The sequence below is a fragment of the Grammomys surdaster genome, unplaced genomic scaffold (assembly GCF_004785775.1).
Source record: "Grammomys surdaster isolate TR1022 unplaced genomic scaffold, NIH_TR_1.0 64, whole genome shotgun sequence".
Lineage (NCBI taxonomy): Eukaryota > Metazoa > Chordata > Mammalia > Rodentia > Muridae > Grammomys > Grammomys surdaster.
Window position 1 is genome coordinate 3,967,930 of NW_021604566.1, and position 15,544 is coordinate 3,983,473.

Genomic DNA, 15,544 nt, shown 5'->3' on the forward strand with positions numbered 1-15,544 from the left:
ATAAGTACAGGCATGCTCCATTTATTACTGTTTTGGATGCCTTTATGATATTACCGACTGATCTGTAAACAGGCTCTCCAGTGAACAGAACTGCTTTTAGGCATAGAAGTTCAGTGGATTATAGTTTGTGTGAAGGCAGGAAATTTTTTATCATAATTCTCAGGGTTGTGAAAAAATATTAAACTCACCAAATTAGAACGTGCTCTTTCCTTGAAACACACAATATTAGTTTAGTACTTGACTGGAAGTTTAAATGTGGCTATTCAGGTTTCATTGACCTTTTCTCATGACTCATAAGGAAAATGAAAAGTTGGCTGTAAAGAGGTAAAAAGATATTTAAGTTTCACGGCTTCAGCTGGTAGGCTAGGTACTTCTAGGTACTTCATGAACAGCACTAGCATTCTGGTAGCTCCACAAGGCAGGAATGAGGGTTGAGAAGGACCAACCATTCTCAATAATTTCAAAACTGCATGTGATTCTTGGAGGACCCACTAAGCTCCTGAACCTCTTTTATTCCCAATTTAGAAGATGTGACTACTCTGTCTCCTAGTGGAATAATGCTCAGTTGGACCCTCACTGACATTGCTGTATGACAGCATTTTTCTCATCATTTCTAAGCCTTTTGGAGATCTTAGGGAAATTTCATAAAGACTAAACCATGCCCACTGAAAGCTTTTTATTTTCATTTTTCAAGATCCTACTCTTTCATTTCCAGGCCATGACACGTTAACTAGCTCGCATTAAGGGTCATGCAGAGCTCTTGCTCAGGCCATGAATAAGCTCAGAAATTCAATTTCCAATTCTATAAATCAAGCCTTCTTCATTTACATCACATTGAGGGAGAGAAGATCACTACCTAAATATATGTTACAGACTTTGCAAATGCTTGTATTCGACAAAATTATTACTTAGTTATATTTACTATGCTAAGCTCTATAGAATATAGAAAGAATATTACCCTTGATTTTTAAGACTAAACTACTTGCTTGACTTTTGGTAGTATTTATATTTTATTGATAATTTGTATGGTTTCAGGTGATATTTTGATACAAGGATAGAATGAGTCAATGATAATCTATAATATTTTTCATCTTCTTAGTTAACTACTTTTTTATTTAAATAAAATATAAATACTTATGATATAAAATGATATTTCAACATATAAATTATATAAGTTTTTAAGTCCCATAATAAGCAATTAGTCTTATAGGTAGGTTCATGAATTAGGTGCCATTTGAAGATCTTACAACCCCACTGAAGCTTAAAAACTAATCAAGGAAACACCATGACAGTACATAAGGTGTGAAAGAGAAAACTCATGGAGATTATGAATTATGAATGCTAACAAGAATCCCTACAGGAGGACCTAACTTTACCCTTTTAAAGGAAAATTTTTTATAAATGATGGAATATTTTAATGCTGTATTATACCTGGTTGTTGTTGTCTGTGTACTTTTCCCCCCAGTGGTTGACATACAAGTGTCAGAGCTTGACAGATTCAATATCAGCACCGAATATTTGCCTACATTTATTTATTAAGAAAAAGTAATAACAGCATAAGTGCACTGGACAAAATTATATCACTCTTTCAACTCATAAGTTCACTTCAATAAAGATGTGGAATGAGAACTAAAAAAACTGTCAAGAGAAAACTATAATTATATATATATATATATATGGTGTGTGAGTGTGTGTCCTTGCCCTTGATTATTCATGCATCTGTAGAAGCCAAAGATCAACCTCAGCTGTTATTTTTCAGGAACGTTCTTGTTTTTTTTGTTTGTTTTTTTTTTTTTGAGACAAGGTCTCTTATTGGCCTAGCAGAGCTCAGTGACTGACATAGGCTATCAGGCTAGTGAGCTCTAAGGATCTACCTGTCTATTACTCCCCAGTACTGAGATCACAGTATATTGTTGTGCTTGTTTTCCTCACATAAGTTCTGAGAATCCAACTCAGAAGTTTGTGATTGTGTGACAAGCACCTTATCAACTGAGTCTACCCAGCCCATCATGGTTTTACTTTAGTAATCCCCTGTAATGTAATCAGAAGTTGAGAGCAATGATGAGTAAATTTAAGTTATATAATGGATTTCTTATAAAATACATTTAGTATATTTATACTAAAAGACCACAGTAGCAAGAAGAGTATAATAAATATATCATTCCATAAATTAAATTTAATACACTGAGTACATAAAATTATCGACGGACATTTGAAGAAACTTACTCATGTGACAGTGATGACATAATCATCTTTATTATTGAAAGTGACATAATCAAGGTCAAAGAAGGCAAAACTTGGTGTAAGATAAGTAGTGACTTTGATATGTATATCTACTAAAATTGTCAGGATGATGATTAGAAAACAAGTATTAAAATGTTTAAAAAGAGAGAAGGTGAATACAGAAGGGTAATTTGAAGAATAGTAAAAAAGAATTAGTGATATATTAGATTACTTTTCCTATTACTATGACAAAATAAATGATAAGAAGCAACTTAAGGAAAGATGGATTTGAGGACACAACCATCATGCCAGAGAAGACATGGGCAGCTGCTGGAGTGCTTGACAGAGGATGTGAGCTTCTTTACTTTGCATTGGTCAGGAAACAGAGGAAGCAATGTCAGCATTCAGCTGATTTTCTTCTCTTTCTTTTTTTGTCAGTAAACAATCTCCACTCATGGAGAAGTTCAGCCCACATTCAGAGAGGATTTTTCTCCTTTTAGTTAAATATCTCTGGAAATGAAGTGCCATTACATCCAAAAGCATGCCTTGGTAATGGCCTGGCTGATATTGATCCAATCAAGTAAACAATTGAAATTAACCATCACAAATCCATCCCTTTTCAATTTGAAATTCTAACACACAACTTTAAACTACAGCATTCCAAACCTGCCCTCAGAGTTTCATGGCCATCTTGTAATGCAACTTTGAAAATCCCAGTATGCCAACAATCCTAACACAGTTTAAAAAACAAACCCTAATCTCTTCTGAGGCATGTGGAAATCTCTTTTAACTGTAAGTAACTACTAAAAGGAAGTTATGTACTTCCGGTATACAATCACATAAAATATATGTTCCCATTCTGAAAGGCAGAAAGGATAGCGGATCAAGGAAAGATTGAGCTGAGGCTGGCTGAAACCAATCCAGAAGAAGAATATATCCTGGTGATATGTATTGTAGCACTACAATGCTATCTTTTGTTTCTGTAATTCTTGGCAGCATCTTAAGCTTCAATAGTTTGAGAACCCACATTCCCTACACTTCTGCCACAACAGCACACATAGATTATTTAATGGTCCAGTTCCACTCAGCCTGCATCATTTCTAGTCTGTAGTGTTGGCCTCTCTACCATACTGAGGTCTCCAAATCAACATGAGCTCCAAAGTTTTATATAATAGTCTTTCAGGGTTTCATTACAGGGAATGCGGTACATTGTTTAGATTCAACAACTTTCTGGTACCTTTGTACAGGTTTCATGACACTATAACATGGTAATTTTGTTTGTCTGCAGAAGAAAAGCTGTGCAGAAAACACTGCTCAATTCTATTACCATCAAGAGATGGAGTTTGGCCTCATTCTGCCACAGTTGTGGTGGCCTGTGTGCACTGTGCCTGCTCAAGATGGAAAACCATTTTCCTGGGTAATTTTGATCAAGGTATCTCTTAAAGTGACAGTTTCAGCTTAATGTCTCTCTTTTCAAATGTATTTAAATGTCTCCAAGGAAAATCATTTTAGAGATGAGCTTTTGACTTTAAGGCACCTATCTTATTGGGCTAGTACAAAGTCGAAGGTTTGTCCTAAGTTGTCTCTTTAGGTGTTACAGACACTTTGCTGGCACTTTTCTTGCTTTTCATCATTAAAATTTGCCATACTTCCTTCTATTCCAAACTCTCCACATTTTTTCATGTCTTTTAGTGTTGCTTGCTATTTTCCATCTTTGTAAATCTGGATAAGAACAGTTAGTAAGAACCACATTCTGAATGAGTTGATGCCTTCCATGAAAAATGTTAGCAAATACTTTTGAATTCCTATCTTTATACGTTACCAACACACGAACAGAATATAACACAAATAAATAGCCCTTTCTCCAAAGAGCCTGTATTCCACTCTGAAACTGCATGATTTCATTTTTCCTGTCTGTGTTTCTATTTGCATCTTGTTGTACCCTCTCCCTGAACTGGCTCATTAAGTTCTGCTCATTGCACTGTAGGGCTCTGGTAACAAACAACTCCACACATTTACAATTCTTCCCAAGTAATCACAACAGCACCATTTCTCAATACCTGTTCTCAATATTTGTTTCTTTTGTCATGGTGATTGAGTGAGTGTCTGACAAGAATCAGCTTATGGAAAGGAAGGATTAATTCAGGTTCATAACTGGAAGGCTTTGATGGAAATGGTGTGAGTGGAAGAAGAAAGCAGAAATAGAATAAGAGACAGAGAAACAGGGAGTTTCTGAAACTTTTTTTGAAAGTTTATATCCTAGAACTGTCAGAAGCTACACCTGCATTTCCCCAACATGGGTACAAAACACAACATGAACAAAGGTGGCACAAACAAACAGGCCACTGTGTACCAAAGAAGCTCAGTTGGTCCAAACCCTAGTCCTAGAATTACAGGCAACTAAAGAGTTCTAAGAATAAGATAAATAGTATTCCCATGGATGAATACCTAATTGGTTATCCAAAATCCAAAATCCAAAAATCACAAAATTCCGAAAATCCAGTGATCATTTAAAACCATACAAGCTGGAGCATGAGACTAATGATGATGACATTTTTTCTTCAATCAGTATTTTATCCTCATTTGGGAAAGCAGACAGATAAATAGATGTCCAAGCTGCTCTTCTCTTTCCCTTTTTATTTTGTCTTTGATCATAGCCCGTGAGACCGCGAAAATAGACATCTGTAGTGTTCTTTCTCGAAACACCATCAAAGACATATCTAATGGTTTACTGCACTTAATGCTGTAGGAGTGTGTTATACCAATAAACATCACAAATTATAATAGAAAAATTTCCTTGAATCCTGTTTTAATATGCTTTCCCCACAATACTAATCAAACTCTTTATTTCCCAAGTATTACAGCTTAAATATTCAGTTAAGATTGTTATGGAGTAAAAGTGATTGGAATTATTTCAAGTTTCATTTAATATTTGCTCTTGTTTGATTTGCATATCCCTTTATCACATATTCACTCTTTATTAATTTCAATCACAATAATTGGCCATATGTCATGAATAATGACTTGAAGTTCTGAAGAGCAAAGGTGAATAAGACTTTCAGGAAGTTGTAGGTATGCAGAAAGGTTGTAGCCATTTATGTAGTCACTGCTGTTTCCTCAAGCTCTACCCATGTAGCTGATGAGCACTATCCTTAGAAGAGAATGGTGCTAACCTCCATTGAAATCTCATGAGTGGAATCTGTTATAGAAGCCTGAGCCTGACCCCTGGATCACTGTCTGGCTTCTTATTTGCTGATATGAGTTGTCTTTCTGGTATGCTGTCTACTGAAGAACCAATAGAATACTGATATGACACTCTTGAGTATCTAAATACATTTATTCTTTACAAAGTAAACTTGCTTCAGGTATTATATTCTGTTAATGGAAAATGGACTACTATACTCATCAGGCAATGAAATTCCTATCTAACTTCCCAACTACTAGAGTGTATCCGTCACAAAAGGAAAAATCAACTTAATGGAAATACAGTAAATGGAGAAAGAATATAGGGCTGTTATCTGGGCAATTTGATTGAAAGATGATATGCGTGAAAAGAGACTAAGAAAGCCAAAGCCAGGAAGGGGTTTTTCATCTCTACAAAATTTTTATTACCTATTATCAAATATATTAATAAAGGATCATAAGAAATGTACAAAATGTTATTTGAGGATAGAAAAAATACTATTTTTCTATTGCGTGAATAGCAAAGAGAAAATGTAAATGCAGAAAATCTGTCCATTGTTTCTTTTTAACCTTGGTGTAAAACCATGAGAGCTTATATTGGGGTGCTGATGTTTGGAGTGAAAACAAAGCCACAGATTCAGCAGATATTTATTTTATTCTTCATTTTAATGTGTCCTAAAGATTTATAAAACTTCTAAAATATGCAAAATATAAATGAACTTACTAGGTATTGATATTTATTTTAGTATTATATGAGTTTCATAGTATATTTTTAAATTTTATTTTTCTTGATACTAATTTTATAAACTTCTGTATTTTCTTAGACTATACAATAATTAGATAATTTTCCCCAAACCTTTCCATGTAACCACTCTGTGTTGCTTTCTTTAAAAATATATGGACTCTTTTCCTGTATTTGTTGTTATACACACACACACACACACACACACACACACACACACATACACACACAAATGCATGTACACATATCTCACATACACATGCAACCTGTTTAGTCTGTTTGTCACTTGTATGTGTACGTTTTGAGGGCTGACCATTTGTTAGCAGATAACCATTTTGTGTGTCCCATGGAAGGCTTTGTTTCCTACTCTCACTATTCCTTACCTGCCTATGAATTTGTCTAGGGTTTAGGCCTTCTGAGCTTCTTCCATTAACATTGGCATCTCAGTTGCTAACTTCCTTGTTCATTTCAGGCCATGGTTTGACAGCCATGTTAGTGAAACTTCTGACATTTCTAAGAGACACAATTTGACATTCTTCTTGCTCTTGTTATATTTTTGTTTGTTCTCCCCATCCCTACTATTTCTGCATTTATCCCTGAGCCTTGGGGGCAGGAGTTGTCTTTTAGATATATTGATTGAGATTAGGCCCACCAATGGCATTTTGATTGGCTGTCTTTTACTCTAATGAACTCTATTGCAAACAGAAGTTTCTTTGATAGTGAGGATTACACTATGTGTGGATGGAAAGATAAACATTTATAAAGTAGATAGTGGAAGAAACCGGGTTAGTAAGGTGTGGTTATAGGTTCTCCAATAAGATTTATGATTTCACTTGTACTGGGTAGTTGGCTAGATTTCTAGTACCAGGCATATTTTCCTTCTTGTTCATCAGGTCTTAAGTCCAATTAGAGAGCTGTTGGCTACCAGCAGGCATAGTATATGTCCCACTACTGTACCCTTAGGGTTTTCATAGGATGATGGGTTTTGTTGTTGTTCATATGTCAGATTGTAGGTTACTCCCCTCCTTTGGAAGATTGCATGGTGTCTTCCGGTATCATGAAAGCTAGTCATCACGGAAGGTACTTTAAGGTCAGATCCAGGTTAGAGAACACCTCTGGTCACTGGGTTTCAAGTGCTTGGTGTCTTAAGCAATGGAAACAATAGGTGCTTACCTTTCATCTCTGGGGGATGGGCAACCAGGGGCGGTTAAAATAGCCTGTAGTGTTTTTGGAGTTTCATGAACAACTTTGACAAACAACTTAAAATTGTGTTTCTCATGCATGCGTGAGTTTTGTTAGATGGTCTATGGCTCCTGCAGGGAGCATTGTCAACTCAGATGGGAAATTTTTGATTATATTTATATACCAACTTATGTGTATCATAGATAATTTTAGGTAGACAATAGTAGAATTCCTTTTAACTTTTTCAGACACTTTATTGTTATTTTACTCTTCTCTTGTTTTATTTTATATTTTGCTCTATTTTTGACATCTAATTTTAGTGTTAATATCCAATAGAGATCACTCTTTTAGTCTTTTAAAATAAGCTTAGAAGTTTTCCAAGTTTCTTGACAGTACATTTTAAAGAACATTTATAGTTCCTGAGAATAAATGTGAAATTATTCCAAACATTAATTTAAAAATACTCTTTAAACTTCATTTGAAGAGGAGAAATTTTTTCATTTACTATTAAAGCATGCTCTTTATTTGAAAGAATAAATTAAATGTGTTTATTTAAAAATATGCTTCTTTTCTTTTTAATGTATATACATTATTAGTAAATGGTGGTAATATAAGAACGAAAATACTATCTATCCTTGATAAGACTTCAATACAATAACATTGTAGAAAAGACTGCTAATTGCAAATCTTGATTATGGTGACTTTTTAAAGTAAATATTTATTTTTCTCCCATATATTATCATGGCCTTAGTTTCATCTCTCTCCACTCTTCCCAACCACTCTCCAATACCTCCTCTCCCCAGTAGATTCACTTTTTTTCTGTTTCCCTTCAGGAAAGAGCAAGTCTCCCAGGAACGTAGACCAAACAAGTCATAACAAGCTACAATAAGACTATGCACAAACACTTATATGAAGGCTGTATGAAGCAACTCAGTAGGAGGAAAATGGTCCCAAGGGCAGGCAAAAGAGTCATAGACAACCCTATTCTCACTGTTGTGGGTCCCAATAGAATGTTGTTTACACAACTACATTATATATGCAAAATCCCTAGCTCAGACTCACACAGACTCTGTGATTGTTGCTCCAATCTCTGTGAGTCTTTATGAGCCCTGGTTATTTGCTTCTGTGAGTCAAGTTCTCAGAGTGTCCTTGACTTTTCAGGCTCCTACAATTCTTTTTCTATTCCTTTTCAGGGTTCCTGAGCTTAGTCTAATGTTTGGTTGTGGGTCTCTGAATCTGGTCTCTTCAGTTGTTGGATGAAGCCTCTCTTATGACAACTATGCTAAGCCAAACTATGAGTATAGCAGAATATCATTAGAAATAATTTTCTCCCTCTTCGTCTCCCTCTCCCTCTCCCTCTCCCTCTCCCTCTCCCTCTCTCTCTTCCTCCTCCTCCTCCTCCTCCTCCTCCTCCTCCTCCTCCTCCTCCTCCTCCTCCTCCTTCCCCTCCTCTCTCTCTGCAAGTTGTGTTTGATTCTATCCCAGATCAAAGATCTAGTCTTTGATCCCTAGACATGTAAGTAGTATCAGTCGTGGACTGCCTTTCATGGTATGGGCGTCAAGTTGGATCAGTCATTGGTTGGATACTCACAATCAAATACCTTGAAGGTTGTTTTCGATTTTATGGCTTTTGGTTTTATTAGTTGAGCATCCACTCTCCTGCCTGGACTGAACTTCTCTTAATGGCTGCATCCCTTCTCCGATGTCATAGTGCTTGCTTCAAGTACTAATTCTATGTCCTTGTTCTAGAAAATTTCAATGTTTATCTTTTTTGTTCATCATACAAGTTTGTCCTTTGGAGTCTATATGGTTTACTCCATTCAGTGTTGCTTTTTTGGAAAGAGTGTAGTGTTCTAATGATATTCTCCTCAGAGCATCTTTTTCAGTTTCCAACAATAATCACTTTCATATGTAGCTCATCATTGTGACAGATTTGAGAAAGGAACACGATGCATGCTAGAAATACTTACTTGCTCTCTCATGGGATTGCATGCATGCCATTTAGTTTTCTAATTTTCCACAAATGTTTGACAGTATTTTTTGCAGCATCCAGTAGTATTCACTGTCTTAAATGTGCTCCATTTATTGCCACATTTTCTGCCTATTATTACAAATATTTTCAGGATAGCACAAAGAACAGTGGTTTCCTAAGTATAATATAATTTGTCTATATTCATTATTTCTTTACAAACTTCTACACAATCTCTAAAATATCGTTCAGTCAGGTTGTATGGAGTACTGAGTCAAGCTTGCATTATCAAAAAAAAAAAAAACACATGAAATAAAATACCATTCATTCTGTAGCTCTGAGTGCAAAATATAAACACATTTTATAGCATAATTGCTTTCAAATAGAGCTAGCAGAAATCTCAATGTGTAACAGACAAAATCTCTAAACATACTGGTTACAGATCCATATTTGAAATATTATTTTTGATAATTTTATAGTTTAAAGAAAATTTCAAATACAAATAAGTATTGTGCAAATATATATATATATATATATATATATTTGATATACTCATCATGTGTATCTTCTTAATAGAAGAAAACAACTTGCTGTTATTATAACAAATACTTGAAATAATAAACTTATAAAGAGAAGTACTCAACTTTAAATTATTGTATAGAGCTATAGTGATAAAATGGCCTGATACTAGCATAAAAATAGAAATGTAGACCAATGGAAGAGAATAGATGACCCAGAAATAAGACATAAAAGCCATGCCATTTAATTTTTGACAAAGAAGTAAAAAAATATACATTAGAAAAAAGAGCCTATTCAACAAATGCTACTGGCAAACCTGGATATCTACCTTCAGAAGGATTAAATTAGACTCTTATCTTTCACTCTGTACAGAAATCAATTCAAAATGGATCAAAGTCCTTAATTTCAAACCTGAAATACTGAGAGTTTCAGAAGAAAACCCAGGAGGGAATACTCTTCATGATACTGAGGAAGGCAAGAACGTTTTAAAAAGAACACCAACAGCACAGGAGTCAAGCCCACATAGCAACAGATGGGACTTCATAATATTAAAATGTTTCTGGGCAACAACAATAACAACAACAACAAAAGCAATCAGCAGAGCTAACAGATAGTACGCAGAACTAATTAGGGAAAATCTTTACCAGCATCATTTCAGCCAAGGGGCCACTATATGAAATTTACAAAGATTTGAAGAAATTAAATATCAAGAAAATAAAACTGTCAATAAAACATTGGGCAAGTAAACTGAATAGATAATTCTAAAATAATACCACGATTAGTCAATAACTATTTAAAAACTGTTCAATATTCCTAACCTTCAAGGAAGTGCAAACTAAAACTACACTGAAATAACAACTTACCCTAGTCAGAATGGTATTCATCAACCTCAAAACAAGTGTTGGCAAAGGAGAGAGAAAGAGGGGGGGGGGGGGGGGGGGGGGGGGGGAGGGAGGGAGAGGGAGAGAGAGGGAGAGAGAGAGACTCTTATTCACTCTTAGTAAAATTATAAAGTGATGCATCCACTGTGGAAATCAGTTTATACACACACATACACACACACACACACACACACACACACCAAATGACCCAGTTATTTTAATGAATTTGCAGTCAAATGGATAGAATTACAATGTATAATAATAATCGTGGTCACAAAATATCAGAAAGAAAAAAAGAATGCTCTTTTTCATATGTGTAATCTGGCTAATCATATATGTTTATGTTTTAGCAAACATATATATTGTCACAGTATAGTATAAGGAAAATCAAAATAAAAAAATACTAAAGAGAAAGAGACAAGGAAAAACTGAAAGCATGATGAAAATAGGAGTCATCCCAGAGGATGTAAAGTTAATTGTTTATTTTGTTATAATTTATTCACAGAGTTCTTGCTTTGGTTGTGGATAGTGCACAAACTATAACTGATACTGAAAGTGTAAAATGTAATATGACAGTTCACGGCTTTTGTTCTGAATGCTTATTCTTATTGTCTAGAAGTGCATTGAGTTTTATGGACTTTGGGTGTGGTTAGTTCTATTGCATGCTGTCTTTATTGATTTGTAAGTTTTTCTAATAATGATTATTCAAAAACCAAAGAGATAAAGAGAGAGTGGTTATTTTGGTTCTGAGTTTTGTAGGTTCTAGTCCATTGCTTCTACATGTCTGGGGGAAGGGATAAACTTAACAGACAGAGAAAGCACATTCTCTTCATGACTATATCACCAAGAGTAAAAAGAAGGACTCAAGTGCCCAGATCCCCTTCAGTGTTACACACTCCAAAAAGAAACCAATAGGCCTGCTTTTGAAGAGTCTCATCCTTCTCAAATGCAATACAGACTGGAGATGAAAGCTTGACACATGGATCTTTGGGGGGCATTTGAGGATAACTATAATCTAGCAATATAGATTGCGTTACAAAACCTATCAACATGGCTGACAGACATCAGAGCAGGAAGGAGTAAGAACCAACTCTGTTCTTTCAATCTGGAGCTGGCATTATTCACATCTTTCTTTGGCTAGAACTTGTAGGTTAATACTCAGCAACCTTTCCAGGACTGGATTTGTAATACACATCCTGTGATATTCTGCTGGATTCCCTAGCATGCTGGGGTTTTCTCCTAGAAATGTGTACTTCAGAAGGCAAGGAAGGTGGGAGAGTGCTTCCAGCCACTCCATTCTCTCTTCCTCATGAGCTATTATTTGGTCTTGGACAACAGTCATGAGGAGGATGGCAAAATTTCATCTCATGTCTGCCGTCCCATGGCCATTATCAGAGATTTAAGTTAATATCCATTCTTCTGGATTTTTGTCAGACAGCAGCAAATTCCTAATTCTTTGCATCAACATCTGAGACTCAGTGGTGATCTCTTGGTCCTGCATTTCAATTCTGCCAGGGCTCTTCAGTTTTCCCTAATGATGTCCATTTCTACTGGAAAGACTAATAAGAACTTAATTTACCTTTTAACCTAGGGATTATTTAAATACACTTGTCCATTTTAAACTATTTTATTTCATATAATTAGAAAAATCTAGACATGCATAAGTCCACAGAAAGCAGACCAACAGAAATGCACATGAAAGATGTACAGAAGTGCCTAGGTCTCACATTCTCATGAGATTCCAGAGCACTTGTTCTTGCTCCATATGTAGACACAAGAAGATGGAGTATGCACAAATGGAGAAGTAGTCATATACAAGCCAGGAAGGGCCCTCACAAGACTCCACCCACATTGGCTTCAGATTATAGTTTCTGCCATTCAGAACTGTGGTTAAAGAAGCCTATTGTCCATGCCACCTAGTCCATAAGATATTGCGATGACCACAGACAGTAAGGAGTCCACAAAATATGAAACATATTTACTCATTTCATTAATGTAACCCCTGATTAAAAACATAATGCAACACACACACAAAAGAGCAAATCAAACCAACCAACCAAACCAAAATGAGCAGAACAGTCTGCAAATACTACAGGGAGAAAAAGCAGTACCAGAAAAAGTTGTATGCCTCATGTATTGTGGTATCAGCCAGCCGATGACATAGAGGCAGACAACTCAAATTTATTTTAAAAGTGAGGACATTTCTCTGTAAAATCCACCTCTCTCTTATTTTTTATTTCCCTTTCTTCTGCTTTCTCATTTCTCTTCTGCCTCTTTTATACTCACCCACACATTTCAGCATGCCTCTGCGATGTGACGGACAGTGTGCTGGGAAAAAAGATCTGCCACGAAAAGCTGTGCTAACTTTTTATTTTTTTTATTTTAATGACGAATCTGGAAAGCTTCCCAGATGAAACATTTATTACACTAAATGCATTCTGCTGAAGAGGAAATTGGCCAGAGACACATCAGGCAACTACATGTATTTACAGTATGTTGACCTCTCTTCTTTCCATTTCTGTGAAACATCTGTGAGTGATCTTGCCAACATTTTTGACCTATGACTGGTTATTTGAAATCAGACATTTGAATTTCAGATATGTGCCTTCATGTTTATACAGCCAATGAGCCATCTTCACAGGACATTTTGAAGTCAAATGCCAGCTTCCTGATTTAATGGAGATTGATAGAAAGTTAGATTTTTATTTGTTTGCTTGTGTTAAGTATTAAACTCATATAACTTTGTGGAAAAAAAAACCCTGAAATTCCTTAGGAGTTATTGTGCAGCACACTCCCTCCTTCAGTCATGCAACAAAGAAAGGACTTATTATTCTGTTTAACATTAGCAAAGAATCTTTGGGTGTTTCCCCTGAGGCTATAGATACTTGTTTAGGAGAAAAGACTATTTCATTACACTGGTGTGGAAGTGTGTGGCTTGCTAAAAAGGAAAGACTGTAATATTAATAATAAAAGCTAAGTTTTGGTAATAAAAAGAATTAAAAATTTGTAATGCTTTAAAATATGAACATTTTTGATTCACATGACTATGTAACAAGGGCAAATGTGCAACTGACTTCATGGGATAAGTCATTGTCAAGATGTAGGTTTAATAAATCATTGGGTAAAACTATCTGAAGGCAATGCATTTATGAAGCATAACTGAATTTTATGTTTGTATATCATAACCTACATGCATCACTCTTTATATGTAAATATTGTAATCTCTGAGAACCATTTGAAATCTGAAACATTTCCAAGCCTGGGTATGTGGAATATGGGATACTCAACTGGAATTGGCCTGATGAGTTTTAAATGACATGAAAGATTTGGAGAGGACATGTGAGAGAATAATATTTCCTACCAACATGAGCTTTCAAAGGATGGAGTCTCCCCAGCGTCTTACAAAAGTCATTAGACTTCACGAGAGCCGCTACACATATTTCTTACAACTAGTTTTATGTTCTGTAGATTGAGTTCCATTCTCCCTTTTGTGTTGGCCCTGAGTTGAACTAATAATATCCTGCTCATTGCTCCATCAAATTGGACTGTATATGGCCAATTGAAGAAAAGCAGATCTGCTGCTAGTCATCTGCTCCTGTGAAGACCAACTATGAAATGCGATGGCATTGTGGTTACTCCTGAGGTAAATGCTGTGCTCTAAAACCCCCGTTGATTTGTCAAATGCATCTGGACTGAGGGACTGTTAGTCATTCTAATGTGTTGTGATCTTTAGTACCATGAAATTTCAGAAAAATTATTTTTAAAATAGTTGGTTCAGTGACAATTGCACACATGCATTCTGGATGCACACCATCATCTTCCACCTGCCTTCCTCTCAGCTGGCTCGCTCTCCCCTGTGCGACCCTGTCCAAGATGCATGACTTTTGGTGTGTGTGTGTGTGTGTGTGTGTGTGTGTGTTTAATTGGATCTTGTGATTGTTTGAGCTATCCATTGAAGCCTAGTAGGACAACTGTTAGGAACACAGCTAAAGGCAATGACTCCCTTTTCTCTAAATTTATGTGCAGGAAACAATTTCACAGTGAAGGGTAGTTATCTTTGTCTGGCTATTGGTGGGCTCATTTTGCACAGACTCAGCACAATCATCTGGAGTTGTTGAGAGTTGTGATTGTAATGACTGTGTGTTGGGAGATGTCCTTTTATAACTCTTCTTCATATCTAACGCCTCATGCAGTCTTTCTGCCCCCTCCTCCTGTGTTCCCTGATGTCTTGTTTAGGAGTGAGCATTCAAGCTCTGCTTACTCTCAGCATCTTGTGCAGCCACAAGTCTCTTCCTTAATTGTGGTTTTGTGTCACAAGTTTTTTCCCTAAAACTTGGGAAGAATAGAGTACCTCAACTAAGTATTGAGAATAAACAAAGTGTTGCAAATCAAGTGATTACCGATGACAGATGACGAGATACTTAACAGTTTATCAAGATATATTTACATTTAAAAATCTCATTTCATTCTGGTACCCATCATTTATAATGCTACTTTGTGAGAATATTGTGGCAACCTTATTATAGCAACATGAAATCAAGTTCCTCTGAATCTCCTTAGCCTTTTTCAAGTAGGTAACAGAGAACTATTCACAGGAACAGTAAAAAGTTCACCTGCTTTGCGCTCTCCATTTTGGAGTCAGAATCTCACTTTGTACTAAAAACAAACAAACAAACAAAAAACAAAAAAAACTATAGAGAAAATTTGATCCATTTGTAAGAAAACACACACAGAATAATTGATAGAAAAGATCATAAGTTGGCAAGGAGTCAAGTAAAATTTACTTGCATACTTTTTATACACACACACACACACACACACACACACACACACACACACACACAT